At 45.3% G+C, this 15,490-nt stretch overlaps 1 long non-coding RNA gene across 1 annotated transcript; it reads right to left on the reverse strand.

The window, feature by feature from the left end:
* Window positions 1–1,876: 1,876 nt before the first annotated feature.
* LOC141276253 (uncharacterized) lies at window positions 1,877–13,275 on the reverse strand. Its single transcript, XR_012325522.1, has 3 exons — window positions 12,769–13,275; window positions 10,575–10,621; window positions 1,877–1,928 (listed from the first exon to the last, which is right to left on the reverse strand). It is a non-coding gene; the product is annotated as an uncharacterized lncRNA (long non-coding RNA).
* Between the last annotated feature and the right edge of the window lie 2,215 nt (window positions 13,276–15,490).

A 15,490-nucleotide genomic window follows, 5' to 3' on the forward strand; every position in this document is an offset into this window, starting at 1 on the left:
CTACACTTATGTTAGTTTATAGAATGCAGAAGATTCTGCAAATACGTCACTTGCCCCTCATATTAACCCTACGAACCAGATGACAAAACAATCCTGGAACTGTTTTTGAGTTTCCCATGTTTCCATAGCAACAAGCGCATCTTGTCTGAATCACACAACATTTGCTGTGGTGCGTGCTATACCTTCGTGCAAAATTTTAAGCTAGACAGGACCCCAACTCTACATTTTTCTTGCATGCATTTTATTCCTAGTACACACAGTGCTCTTTTGTACAGAGTACACAGTTTTTTTGGTTTTTTTTACATCTTTATTGGAGTATAATTGCTTTACAAGGGTGTGTTAGTTTCTGCTTTATAACACAGTGAATCAGTTATACATATACATATGTTCCCATATCTCTTCCCTGTTGCATCTCCCTCCCTCCCACCCTCCCTATCCCACCCCTCTAGGTGGTCACAAAGCACTGAGCTGATCTCCCTGTGCTATGCGGCTGCTTCCCACTAGCTATCTATTTTTCATTTGGTAGGTACACAGTTTTATTAATGTTCAGAGCAATCAAAGGACAAATTTCTGTCTGTTTTTGCATGAGAATCTAAAAGTCCATCTTCCCAACTCTTAGCATCATTGAGATCATTTTCCCAGTGGGCCTGGCACCCCTTACACAGCAGTGCACAAGTGCCCACTGGCTTTTATTCTAAAGGTCTTCTTCCTTCTTTTTTGTTTTTTTTAAAGCAGAAGCCTGTACAAATCCAAATACTCTCTATAAAAGACAAGAGAGTTAGCATTTAGTCATTTTTTTCTGGGGTTTATTAAAATGAAATATGTAGATGATGACAAAGTTGTATCCAACCCGGACCCGCAAGTATGAACTCACTCACCTCCTCTTCAGAGAACTACCATCACAGATTCAGTGAGTGTCCCTCTAGTTTATATTTTTTACATTTTAATTACATATATATTCATAAGCAATAGATAATACTGTTCTGTGTTTTAAAATTATGTATACATGGTATCATCTTAGAAAACAACTTCATTTTTTAAACTCAGCATAGCATTTTCAAAATCTATTGATATTTCCATTTACATAATCAGCATGTAGCTGGATTTTAAAATTCAATCTCTCTTTTAACATGTAAGTTAAAAATTTATGGTTGTGATTACTGGATATATTTGTACTTATTTCTGCAATTGTATATACATTTTCCTTTGACTATGTTTTTTGAGACACATTCTAACTTCAATTTATTGCATTTGTTTAAAGCTGTAAGTTGGCTAAAAGTGCATTCCTGTATGTATGTTCATGTCATCCTGGACAACCGTCCTGCTCTCATCTTTATCACCCCTGAGGCCCTTCCTCATGTGTGATCCTGGGCATGGTTCTTACTCTCTAACTCTCCTCATCCAGTTGGTGTGGTTCCATGACCAGGAGTTTTTCCCACATGCTGGTCATCTTTAATAGCAACAATAACCCCAGCAGTAATGACAGCTGTCATTTATTGACAGGCTGCTATATTTTCTATATTTATTGAGAGATACATTCCTGGAAAATAATAAGCTCTTGGTAAATACCAGGTTCTGAGCCAGTTGCAAAGTAGACCCGAAAGTCAGAGATGGTTTCCCTCTCGGCTGGATTAAGAATGTGTTGGGACCATCATCTCAAATGAAACTTCTCATTCCTTCCTTTTAAGTTTAGGTAAGAAATAAAAGCAAACACACAATCACATGGAGAATCTCTGGCCTACGAGATGGTGAACGCCCTTGAAACTGCCCTCCCTCATAGAAGGTACAGACCTTACGATAGGTCCCACTCTCAATTCACGCTCATTCTGTTACTGTGCTGAGTTCTTGAATTCATCACTTGCACCTCCTTATCACTGGCAAGGTTCAGCCGTGGAGATGATACTCTGAGCTGATGTCTCTTCAAATATCTAAACAAATCACCAAGTAGAAACCAAATCATAATCAATCTTTCTATCTTTGTTCGCTTAGGATCCAGAACATTCTGGCAAAACCAATCTATTGTTTGTTCAGCTATGATAAACTGTAAGCGAAAAAATTCCCAAGAGATTAGTGAGCAGGATTATGAGATGGAATAATATCTCTTGAATATGTGGGGCTTATAAGAACGAGAAATGCACAAATGTTGTAATTTCTGCTTCAAAATCAAATGTCATTTAAAAACTCGAGAGGAGAAGAAAAATCCATTTATCCATATTTTTGCTTTTTCCACGTTCTTTCATCCTTCATGATGTTCCCAAGATTCCTTCTTTTATCCTTTCCTTTCAGTTTCAAGAACTTCCATAAGCCATTCTTACAGGGTGGATCTGCTAGTGACAAATTCTCTTACTTGTCCTTCATCTGAGACTGTGTAGGCTTCCCTTTCATGCCTGAAGGATATTTTTGCTGGGTATAGGATTCCAGGTTGACAGTTCTTTTCTTTCAGCTCTTGAAAAACTTAGGATACTTTCTTCTGTCTTCCCCAGGGTTCTGATGAGAAATTCATCGTCATTCAGATTGTCACCCTTATAGGTACAGTGTCATTTCTCTTTTGCTGCTCTCAAGATATTTTTCTTTTTTTTTTTTTTAATATGTTGGGGGTAGGAGTTTTTTTTATTAATTAATTAATTAATTTTTGCTGTGTTGGGTCTTCGTTTCTGCGCGAGGGCTTTCTCTAGTTGTGGCAAGTGGGGGCCACTCTTCATCGCGGTGCGCGGGCCTCCCACTATCGCGGCCTTTCTTGTTGCGAAGCACAGGCTCCAGACGCGCAGGCTCAGTAGTTGTGGCTCACGGGCCAAGTCGCTCCGCGGCACATGGGATCCTCCCAGACCAAGGCTCGAACCCGTGTCCCCTGCATTAGCAGGCAGACTCCCAACCACTGCGCCACCAGGGAAGCCCCAAGATATTTTTCTTGTTTTAAGTTTTCAGAAGTTTGATTATGTTGAGTCTTGGCATGAATTTCTTTGTTTTTTTATTATTTTTAACTTTTTATTTTATATTGGAGTATAGCCAAGTAAGCTTTTCATTGTTTTTTATTGTTCACTCAGTTTCTTGAATCTTTAAGCTTATGCCTTTTGCCAAATTTGGGATATTGTAGTCATTACTTCTTTGAATGTCTTTTCAGCCCCACTCTCTCTTCTCTTCTTCTGGGACTTCATGACACAAGTATTAGATATTTTGTTATAGTACCACAAATCCCTGAGGCTCTGTTCATTTTGTTTTTTCAAAACAAAAAGTTTTTTCCCCATTGTTAGAACTGGGTGATTTGTATTGTTCTAGCTCCAAGTTCAGTGATTCTTCTTCTGTCTCTCTGTTCTTCTGCTGAACCCATCTACAGAGTTTTTAATTTCAGTTATTATATATATGTTACAAAATTTCCATCTGCTTCTTCTTTATTTCTTGGTACTTCTTCTATTTCTTTGCCAAGACTTTGTATTTTTCATTTGTTTCAAACATGTTCAAAATTTCCTGTTGAAGCGTTTTTATGACAGCTGCTGTAAAATCCTTGTGAGATAATTTCAGCATCTGTGTCACCTCAGCGTTGGCCTCTGTTAATTGTCTTTTCTCATTCAAGTTGAGATTTTCCTGATTCATGGTATGATGAGCAGTTTTCAATTAGATCCTGGAAATTTGGGTATTATGTTATAAGATTCTGGATCTTATTTAAGTCTTTTGTTATAGGAAACGTGTGTGTGTGTGTGTGTGTGTGCGCGCGCGTGTGTGTGTGTGCAATGCTATGGTTGTCATTCAGTTTATTTCTATGTATGTCATAAGCTTCACATTGTTAATAGTTTTGCTTTGGATATTCAATTCCCTTTTAAAGATATTAAAAGTAAGGAAAGTGTCTATTATATATAACATTATTTTTATTATTTCCATCACACTTCTTTTCTTTGTGTACAAACACATTTCCATCTGCTATCCTATTCTTCCTTCCTGAAAAACTTTCTTCAATATTTCTTGGCAGTGAATTCTTTTGGCTTTTGTTAAAAAGCCTTTGTTCTGTCTTCATTTCTGTAAGGTATTTTCACTGGACACAGAACGCTGGGCTTATTGAGTTTTCTTTCAATACTTTAAAGACATCTCTTGATTTTAATTAGGCTTGATGAATTTCTGATGAGAAATTGGCTATCATTTCTTTTTCTCTGTGTAAGTTGTCTTCATTCTCCTGCTGCCGTCAAGATTTTCTGTTTTCTTTTTGGTTTTCTGCAGTTTGATTATGATGTGCTTAGGTATGTTTTTCTTTTTATTTATCCCATTTCAGTTTCCCTGAGCTTCTTGAATCTGTACTTTGTTGACTCTCTAATTTAAAAAATTCTCAGCCATTGTCTCTTCACATGTTTTCTCTGCCTGACCTCTTTCCCTGGCCACTCCAATTATATGTATTCCATATTGTCCTACAGCTCTTACATGTTTTGCTTTATTATTTTTGTCCTACAGCTCTTACATGTTTTGCTTTATTATTTTTTCTCTTTGTTCTTTGTGTTTCACTTGGTTTAATTTCTATTTACCTATCTGCATTCACAAATATTTTTCATCCTGATGTGTCCAGTTTGGTGATAAGCTCACTGAAGGAGTTCTTCTCTGATATCATGTTTTTTATTACTAGCATTGCCATTTGACTCTTTTTATAGTTCTGTCTCTCTGCCAAAATTCCCCATCTGTTCATGCATGTTGTCCATCTGTTGCACTAGATTCTCTAACACATTTGACATCTTTATTGAAATACTTATTTAATTAAATATTTATTTATTTAAATATTTAACATATTTAACATCTCATTGATAGTGCCAATATCTGGGTCATTTCTGGATCAGGTTCTGTTGACTGCTTATTATCATTGCTACAGCTGAACCTGGTACTGTAGGTGATGGTCATCATTAGAAAGAAAGGAAGAAAGAAAGACAGAGAGAAAGGAAGGAAGAAATAAAGAAAGAAGAAAGAAAGAAAGCAAGCAAGCAAGCAAGAAAGAAAGAAAGAAAGAAAGAAAGAAGAAAGGAAGGAAGGAAGGAAGGAAGGGAGGGAGGGAGGGAGGGAGGGAGGGAGGGAGGAAGGAGAGGCAGTGTAATAATTGAAAGGGAAGACATAAGCATATCATTATTTTCAGACACCGTGATCTGAAAATGAAAGAGAAAATTCAACAAAATCCAACAGAAGCAGTGAGAGTTTAGCAAAGTCAAATTTCAAAATTCAATAGCGCTTTTTGAGCTAATCAACTAGAAAACAGAAAAAAATAAGATGCCATTCACTCTTGTAACACTATCTGTGCAGCATCAGAAATTAACAAATCATGAATAAAAGCTGTTCAGAAAAAATCTAATTAAATTTCGTAAAATAGAATTTGAGTAAATGGAAAATTAATCATGTTCCTGGATGGAATGACTAATTTTTGAGGACATTAATTCTCCCAACAACGTTCTATAATTTTAAACAACCTCAATCAAACGTCAGACATGTATTTTAAGGTACTTGGTAAATTGGTTCTGAAATGTACATGGCATAATATTCTAATATTTAATGGCCTATGAAAAGTTAAGAGGAGTGGAAAAAGATGAGTGGAATTTTGTTCTGTGAGCTATTAAGATATGCTTCACAGGCACAGTCATAAAAAACAGGACTGTACCGGTCAAAGAACAGATAAATAGGCCAACGAAATGGCATAGAGAGCTCAGACACAGACCCCTGTATTTTGGGAACTTAATATACAATAAATTGGCAGAAAAGGTCAATGGAGAAGAGATGATTAAGTAGACCAATTAAGGGTATACTGGTAAACCAGCTCTTTAAGAGAAGAAAGGCCTGTGTTATAGAATTTGCTGATTCCCATGGTATAAGTACTCCATCAAAGCCAACTTCAAACTCTCTCCAATGCTCAGCAGACATGCCTGTTTAGACCTGCCCTTGTGGAGGGCAAACCGTGCAGCACTGGGGTCCACTATGACCATGGGCTCAAGTCCCCCAAATTCATATTTTGAAACTCTAACCCCATGGAGTTGTTTTAAGAGATAAATTAAAAGTAAGTACCTTTGGGAGGTAATTAGAACATGGTGGGGGGGGTGGCCTCATGATGGGATTGGTGCCCTTATAAGAGGAAACAGGGGAGCCTCTCTCTCTTTCTTCTCTCTCTGCTACATGTGGTCTGCTGGCACCTCGATCTTGGACTCCCCACATCCAGAACTGTGAGAAATAATTGGTTGTTGTTTAAGATGCCCAGTCTGTGGTATTTGTTAAAGCAGCCAGAGCAGAATCAGGCAGTCTCGTTAAGAGAAGTGAGGGCTGTGCCAGCGTGGAGGGGGTGGGGCGTGTGCTACAGGGGTCCTCAAGCAGTTAGAGGAGAGAAAAGAGTCTCAAAGTAACAGGGAAGGCATACTTGAAGAATGTGGAATACCATCCACATTTAGAGCAATGTGCAAGAATAGCTCCATGACGTGTGATGAATTTGTACACGTCCCAGCAGCTGGAAGCCCTTGGCTCTGGGTAGGACAAGGAAAGGAAAATAGGTCATCTTCTGAGGTTCCACTGCAAGTTTGGGGGCTCTTCTAAAGGAGAAGAATACAAGATTATGAGTTCCGACTTGCTGAGCTCTCCCTCAGGCCCTGGAAAGGGCTTACTCTGGGTGTGCAGTTTAGAAGCTGTGTGATCCAGCATGATCACTTATCCTCTCTGAGACTCAAGTCTCCAGGTAAATGAGGGGACCACACCCACCCTCAGGAATGGGTGTCCTTGAGCCAATGTTCAACCTCGTTGGAATCGTGGTGAGATGGTCTAAGCCACTTAACATGGAAAGGATGAGAAATCAACCGTGGGAAATAGATGAATCAGGTGATAGATGGTGGCCTGAGGGGCACGGCTTATGGAGACAAATGCTGAAATTTAAACGTGGCTGAGAACAGACACCCCGGAGGCAAATAAGAGCAGCGCATATTGGGGTCTAAGGGAGAGACACTCAAAGGTGTAACGAGGTCGGGGAAGGGCAGCGGCTCCCCCAGGAGTGACCCTGCTGCCCAGAGAGAAAGGTTCGTGGCAGGTTTGGGATGACTGAGCTGAGAGCCACAGGTGGGAGGAGAGACAGAATGCCCATCCCAGGGAGGAGCCATTGAGAGCATCTCGCGGAGGAAACAGGCGGCCCCCGTGCTGAGAAGGTCACACGGGATTCTAAGAGAATAAATCAGATGTTTGGAACCAAAGCACACTGGGAAGCCTTATGCTCATTCAGCTGGGCTTCCATTGACCAAACTTCCATTTTGGAGAAGTCTTTAGACCCTAACGTAGGTTCTGTCAAGTGCCCAAAGTAATGGCAAGTCTTTGTTAATGGTGTCGAGATTTGTGTATAAAATAAAATCATTTTGAGCCGAGTCTAGTGACAAACGTAGGTGATCAATCTGGGTAACATTTTGGGCAAAAAATGAGGAGTAAGTCTAAAGTAATAAGACAGCTCTTTTCTTTGGTGGCTAATATACTAGCTGTGATGCTATTTCCCAGAAAGAACAGAGGGAAACTGTTAGACATCAGCCAGCTCCTCTAGGAGGTCCCCTCAGTTGAATGAAGAATTTCTGGTGTTTCCTTGAAAAGGGAAATAACGTGACATTCAGTGAGTTGTGGAGCTATGCTAATGCTCCAGGTCCTCGTATGGGATGCGGGGTTAATGCTATCCGCTCACGAGGTTGTCATGAAGCTGGAATGATGGAACATGGGTAAGCCACTGAGCACCGCATCTGTGATGCATTAAGTGCTGCAGAAAGGTCAGCCGAGAGCGGTTGGTGTTCAGAACTTCCCTTCTCAAGACCCTCTACTGGGAGCATCTAAACAGTATTTTATTCAAAGCTGATCATCGCCCTAAAATTTAGGGATTTTCAAACTGAAAAGCCTAAGTCTCAGGGACATTAACTAAAGCCTGCCGGCTACCAGGAGTGAGTAAGTGGTGAGTAGCGGGATTCCAGCCCAGGTTACCGTGGGGTCCACACTCTCCCCGCTCCCCACAAATCTCATCTATGCTTCCGAGTTACACAGGGCTTTGGTCCACACCGTTCTGCAGGTGCGGGCAGGCTGGGTGTTCCTCTCTCGTGAACAGAGGGGGAATTTAACTAGATGACCCTTGCCCAGTGAACCGGGGAATCTAAGCTTGGACCCATGTTCACTGCCTTGCAGTCATGAGTTCTTTCTAAACAAGAGTACACCCTCTCTCTCACAACAAGTTGACGAACAAGCCTAATCTTATATCTCCATCTGAGGATCATAATTTACCGTCCTCACTTATCTCCTGAAACGTGGCCCTGAGCACCACACAATAACAGAGGATGCATGAAATATGATTTACTGGAAAATCTTTGTGATGAGCAGTGAGGGATCTGACAAGACCACATCATCAGGAATCTGTCATAAAATATTTGTGGAAAATGAGTGAACTTCTCTTTAGAGAAGATCAGCCAGTATCATCTGCTGCTCTTGCTACAACTTCCTATTTCAAATTTCTATTTTTCTGTAAGAATCCAGAGTCGTGTCAGCTCCGTAGGAAATGATTGTTGTTGAATGAAATCCTGAAATTCTTACACACGAGGCGGTCTTTCATGGAGTCACTATGTGTGCCCATCGCAGGGTCTCCGTGACTGAACTTAAACTGTCATTTGCAACCCGTGGGTTATGCCATCACCATGGACCACAAACCATGGCACGTTTCCTGCTGTTACTGTGGTGATGCAAATTTTAAAATCACTGCTCATTTTTAAATCCCTGTAGAAAGGTCCTAGTGTGTGACGCTTCTGGTGTTTAGACTATTGGGCAAATGGTCTTTTACTCTGTTTTCTTTTGGAGTCTGGAGTATCATTTGGTAAAAATGACCCTCAGGCTTCCCTGGTGGCGCAGTGGTTGAGAGTCCGCCTGCCGATGCAGGGGACACGGGTTCGTGCCCCGGTCTGGGAGGATCCCACATGCCGCAGAGCGGCTGGGCCCCGTGAGCCATGGCCGCTGAGCCTGCGCGTCCGGAGCCTGGGCTCCGCAACGGGAGAGGCCACAGCTGTGAGAGGCCCGCGTACCACAAAAAAAAAAAAAAAAAAAAAAATTGACCCTCGTAACCACCCTTGGCTCCCCAGTGACTGGTATGCCATTGGATTAACAAGGGCCCAGCCCTCTGATTGTTCCTGTGCTTCTAAGAGGGATGGGTGGACAGTGGTCACTTTATGCTGTGGGATTGTGCCCCGTGGGAGTTTCCCATTAAACTCTGGGCTCAATCTGTGCTGTGTGCCCACCGGACACCTTTATACTTCTAACGACCTCTACTCCCGGCTTCCCTGGAAGGTGCTGCGACTTTGGATTAGTTACCAGTAATTTCTGTAGCTAAGAATGAAGACAAATGTGGGCTCTGTTTTTTGTTTAATTGGTTAAGGTGTAAAACAACTGGGCTTAGCTATTTGCGTTGAAAAAAGGGGTCTGTTTGGCTATTCAGTGCTTGGTGAGTGCATTCATTAGTAAGCAAATATTTACATTAGTTTCAGTAAAAACACATTTGTTTGTACAAATATGGAGCAGAGTAGGAAAATGTTTACAGCATCCCCACTTGCCAACTCAGAAAGGGCTCGTCCTGCAGATGCACTGAAGAATCAAACCTCACCCCCATCTCCGCGCATCGGCAGGGCAAGCAGCCCGGACTCTGCAGGGAGAAGTCGCCTCTTCACAAGGACCCCCGGTCGCTCTGTTCACCCCTCCCAAATTGGAGGCAGCTCCTCCAGCATCCTTGACAGGTGCTTCTGCAGCTCTTCCTGAACAAGTTCAAAGACAGGATCCTTTCCTCCTTAGAGAACGATCATTGTTTGTCTAAACAACTCTGTTAGAATGTTCTTTTGCTATTGATTCAAAGTCTGGATCCTTGTAACTTCTTCCTGTCTGTTCTAATTCTATCCTCTGGAGCCAAACAAAATAACGCTCTTTCCTCCTCCAAACAGTAGTGCTTCAAACATTTGAAGGAAATTCTGTCATCTATGCACTGTGTTTTGTCTCCAGTAAACATTTAGCTCTTGAAGCATTCCTTTTAAGACATGGTTTCTAGTTCTTTCTTTCGCCATCCGGGGTCCCGCCCTGCCCTTGGGTTTGACCTGGAACAGAGGTGAGGACACTCCCTCCCCTTGAATCTCGTTCACGCTCCCACCCTGGCTTTGGGTTTCCTCTGACAGATTGTAAGAGCCCAGCCAGTGATCAAAGTCAGAAAGTAATTGTTCTTGAACATCGTGTTTTTGCTGGAAGGTCACGGAAATGTATCTGACCTTCTGGTTCTGATCCATCAGCGGTTGGGGTAGAGCTGTGGATTCTGACGCTGTGTACGCCTTATGTACCATCACTTCTCTTCTCTTGCAGAGGTGGCGTTTCCCTGGGGCAGAGGTTCTTGGGGAGCAGAGGGAACAGGCCAGATGCCCCATCTCTCCAGAGGGGTGGAGGGTAAGAGAAGTTTGCAAAAGCCTTCCAGGGACTTTGACAGTCCCGCGTTGCTTCCTGGGACTGAGAACCCTGCCCCAAGGACCAGGCCACCCTTTGAAGGAACACACTTGCTATGTCCCTCCTGGTTCCACAGAGGAATTCCTACTCACCAGCCCAAGGGAGTCTGCTTATATCCGCTGCTCTACTGTCTCAGAATCTGCAGGGGAGAAAAAAGTTATCTATGGGTTTTACAGCTGATTCGGGACTGATGTCCACACACAAACTATCTGTGACGAGCATCGCATCCCCCAGGGAAGCCCAGCGCCTGGCGGCCGTGTTCTCACTCAGCAGGCCTGGGTGGGTTCCCTCCCAGGAGCCCTGCCAACCTCTCCCTTGATGTTTTAAGGGGGCCCAAGGGCTGTCCAGACCCAAGAGCAGAAGGGATTACAGTCAGAGATCATGTTGAAGTTTAATATCTTGGAACATTTTTCTTTCAAATCTGTTATTTTAAGCACACATTGTGATTTAATGACTCTTTTGGGGAGTTCATTTTGTGGTTGAGGCCTGGGCCCTGAGGAATGCATGTTTAATTTTTTTCATCCTATAACCAGTATTTCATCTTAGACTAAATAGATGCACATTTTAGAAATCCCACAGAATCACTGAGAGAAACACTGCTGTTTATATAAATGCTTGCATGTTTGAGCGAATTTAACTAAAGGAAACAGTCAGAGCTGGTTCCAAAGGCTTTGTGGAGCTCCCTTCATTCCCCACTGGCCCCGTTCCTCCTTCAGCTGCGTCCTCACAGGACTTATGCGCATGCCTGGCACTGTAACTTGTCTGTGTACTGTGGTCCCTCCACTGATTCCGGTCCCCCCACTGATTCTGGTCTTTGCGACCATAAAGTTACCAGGTCTTGTGCGTCTGCACCCAGCACCCAGCACAAGGGCAGCTCCCTCGCCGCACCGGGTGGAACTCTGGCTGAGTTTGGACATGTGGAATTTTCATCCTCTCTGAAGATGCGGTGAAAGGAATTGGATGGATAAACGGAAAGAGAGCTTTGCAGTGGGACCTGTGACAGTCGGAAGCCTCATCTTTCCCCCAGAAGACAGGAGACAAACGGATCACCTTGCCAGTTCCCTTCCAGGCTTGACCAACACCAGGCTGTGGCTTCACTTGGATAAAAGTCTCCAACACCAGAAGGGTGGAGAACTGGTGGCCACATAGGAAAGAATTGTCTGAAAGCTTCTCTTCTATTGGCTGTTCTCAGGGGAATGTGTTTCCAGAAAACAAATCCACACCTTATTCAACTCAGGATCCGCAGCCCAGAACACGACAGCCCCGATAGCTGCGCAAAGTACACTGGATTTTAACAAACAGAAAAGCCAAGGACTGAATGCTCAGGGAGGGATAGAAAACACAAGAAGTGCTCCACAGGACCTCTCAGCTGCTTGAGTAGAACATCGCTGCTTAGATGATACGCACATGCTTTCCCGGTCACACGCCCGGGCGTCCTGGGACCAATGACTGCTATGCCCGCTCCTGGACACAAATATGCAAAAAGTGGCAGCATCACCCAGAGATGAGGAATGTGTACAGAAAGGGAGACGTGACAGATAAACAGACTGTAGCTCCAACGCTGGTTCCCAAAGCCGGATACAGACACACAAAGGGATCGTTTTTAAAAGAATCGGTGAATTGAACGTCTGGAGAGTTTTCCAAGTTGGGTGAATTCTGTGACAATCAGAGAACAAATGTATCTGTTGGCAGAATTCTGGAGTGAGCGTAGGTGGGGAAAGAGGGTCACTCTCGGGCCCAGCAACTGGCAGGGGATCCCGAGCCTTTTATGCAGCGAGGGCAGCCGTCAGGGTTTCCCGGAATTTTAATCATCGTGTGGTCAGAGTTAGCCGCTTCCATTCCACTCCTGCTGCCAGCTGGCCACACGTGGACCACCGAGGATGCGTGGCCCCCAAAACCCAGGAAGGCGGGTCCTCTCCCCCCAAGTTCTGCCTACCCCATGGCCACTCGCTGCCCAAATTCCACCACCAGAGTGTCGTGCCTTCCACCAAAATGTGTCCCCAGTTCAAATAGTATTTCAAACGTGTGTTATTCCTTTCAAACTGCCTTCTGCTTATGAATGGGCTTGAGAACCCGCTTAGAAAATAGGCCTTGGTCAGGGGGAAAGGGGAAGGGGAGAGACGCCCTGGTCGGGACCCCTGCTGACAGTGTTTCCCCCTCCCTCCTCATCCTCTCTCCCCACTACATCGTCACTCTGCAGCATCATTTTCTCCCTCCTGCAGATGAGAAAGCTGAGACATGGGGGGTTAAGTGACCTGACCCTGCGGAGTTAAGGGCCCAGCAGACCTTTTCTGTCGGGGAGCAGATGGTGAGTAGCTCAGGCTTTGCGGGTCCGCGGCACCTTTGTCACCGGTCAGCTCTGCCCTGGTGGTGTGAGCGCAGCTGCAGACAACACCCGAGAAACACAGACACCGCATTTCACAGAATTCTCGTGCGGAGAATTAATATTCCTTTGGTTGTTTTCAACCAGTTAAAAAGGGAAAACCATCCTGAGCTCACAGGCTGCACGCGGTGGGCAGCAGGCAGGGCTCACCAGCCCCTGAGGGGAGCAGCAGGGAGTGGCTTCAAACCTAGGTGACCTGGCAGCTGACGGGGAGACCGAACGCCTCTGCAGAGCGCGGCTGTTCTCGGGTGCGGCCTCGACGCCGCTTCACGAGCTCCTGGAGAAACAGATGAACAGCAAGGGGCCGGCCGGCCCACTCTGGGGATGGCGTCAGGCCTAGCGCACGAACCACTGACCCTTCACTCGCAGTCCTCCTGGCATGCTCTGGGCTGACCGTGTGTGTGTGTGCATGTCTGTACGCATGCGTGTGTGCATGTCTGTACGCATACACGTGCGTGGGAGGAAGTGCTGAAGCTGGACTTCGCGAAGCGCTAGCGCGTCGTCACAGGTGCTGTATGACAGGCAGGTACACGCTGCTGTCATCACCTCCACGTTGCCGAGGAGGCCGAGGCTGGGAGGGGTTCAGCAGCTTGTTCCAACTCACTCCGGATGGGAAGCCAAAATTCCGATGCCGGTCTGCCGGCTCCAGAGCCAGCACCTCCCGCCCCCACCCCCCACCCCCGCTCCGCGCTCTCCTGGGCCGAGGCCACCCCCGCTGCCCTCGCACCCCCGCCGGCCACCAGCTCCCCTGAATCACTCTCCGCCTTGGCTGTCCCGCCGGAGCCAAACAGGACGATAAACAGTCACGACAAGAGAAAAAGGAGCAGTACGGACGCTTAAAGTGACGAGTGGAAAGCAAATTCTTAGAAGACAGTTCTCGCAGGCCGTTGTGTGTTTGAAGTTCTGATGTCGTCCCCTGATGGTTTGATTCCCGTGAAGGAGGCTGATCCGAAGCAATTGTTTCACAGACCAACAGGCCCTGGAGCTCGCGGTTCACCCACGAGACCAGCCACATGCCCTTCTGACCCTGGAACACTCCGCAGCCTTCCCTCGGAACAAACGCACCGGCTTCGCGCACCTGCTTGTCCGAAGTGTTCTCCACCTTGGAAGGGTCCGCGTCCCCTCTGGACCGTTCCTGCCCCGTCCATCCCTGGGCCGCCGGGCCCAGAACCAAAGCTCAGGTGTGATGGCCCCTCCTGCCGCCCCTTGTTTCCCATTAACAAAGCATAAAACACATCAACTTGTTCACTTTCTAGGTTCTTCTCTCCCGTGAGCAATACCTTTAAATAGACATGCGCCTGTGCTATAGAGTAGCGTTCGGAAGCCCTAGTCTCTATTTCCCGCGCACCTTCTGGTCAGCCTTGTGGATTCGGACCAGACGTTTCAATTTCTGAGGCTGGCTTCTTTCCCTGTAGAACGATGGTTGTGGTCATATTTGTGAAAGCATTTAAAAACTTCTCAAGGCCCATGAGTAGGTAAGCAAAAATTACATTAAACTCACAAAGGGTCCGTAGCTCAACTTGCAACAGCACTCACGTGCCAGGAAGGCTATCCCCAGACTGAATCTGGTCGGAGTAAAGTCTCAAAAGCAGCAGCTGGCCCTCTGATCCCTGGGCATGCAGTCCCCCAGCCCGCACCCCTGCTACGGAGCCCCACCGCCACTCCCGTGGACGCTCCTCTGCTTATATCGTTCCCATCCTCTAAATGCCTCCGACGGCAGCACATGCAATGTCCTCAAAACTGTAGCCACCGCCTCTTTACTGCATCCACAGCATCACTGACTCTGCCTAATGTACTGAAAACAAAAAGCAAAGGGAGTTATAAAATACAGCATGCAATCAACACATGAAAGCTAAGAGGTCATGCACTTCTGCTCTTTGTCTTTCAAAAATGTTTGATTAGTCAAAAACATATGACTCAACTAATGAAGTAACAATGAAATGTATATTTATATTTTCTTTCGGACCCTCTTTTCTCTGAGGGTTCTGGCAGCCACACAGTTTGTCCATGCAATACACCATCTATACTTCAGCACTTCCCTTGCAAAGAAAGAGCACTGCAGGTATCACAAAACAGCCTCGGTCTACTGAGTGGACCCGATGGGACATCCTCAGGGTCCTAGTCAAAGTGTCAAGATGGGTCAGGTGGGATGGGGCTGGATCACGAAAGATCGTACCCTCATTAACTATTTGAAGTCATGAAGGGTTATTGAAAGGCTTAACACACTGGGTTAAAGCGGACTTGTCTGCATTCCAGAAAATTACTCAGGCAGTGGAGTGCATGATGGTTCGAGGGGAAAGAGAAAGTCAGAGAGAAAGCTGCTTCAATTATCCAACAGAGGAAACATGACTGTTTAAACCAGGATGGCCTGCCCAGGGAAGGGGAGGTAGATGTGACGGCTTCGTAGGGAAAATGACTGACGGGCCGTGCAGGTCAGTTAGATGAAAAGGGCAAAGAAGAAGAAGAACTCCCCGATTTCTGGACTAGGTAATTGGGGGAGCCAGTTCGTGGAGGCTGTGCTCCGTTTTTGACATGTTCTGCTTGAAGGGCTTTGAATTTATCCAAGAAGGGGTGTCTGGTAGGCACTGGGTGTGCACATCAGCCGGCGGGGGGGAGCAGCCAGTT

The sequence above is a fragment of the Tursiops truncatus genome, chromosome 13 (genome assembly GCF_011762595.2).
Source record: "Tursiops truncatus isolate mTurTru1 chromosome 13, mTurTru1.mat.Y, whole genome shotgun sequence".
NCBI lineage: Eukaryota > Metazoa > Chordata > Mammalia > Artiodactyla > Delphinidae > Tursiops > Tursiops truncatus.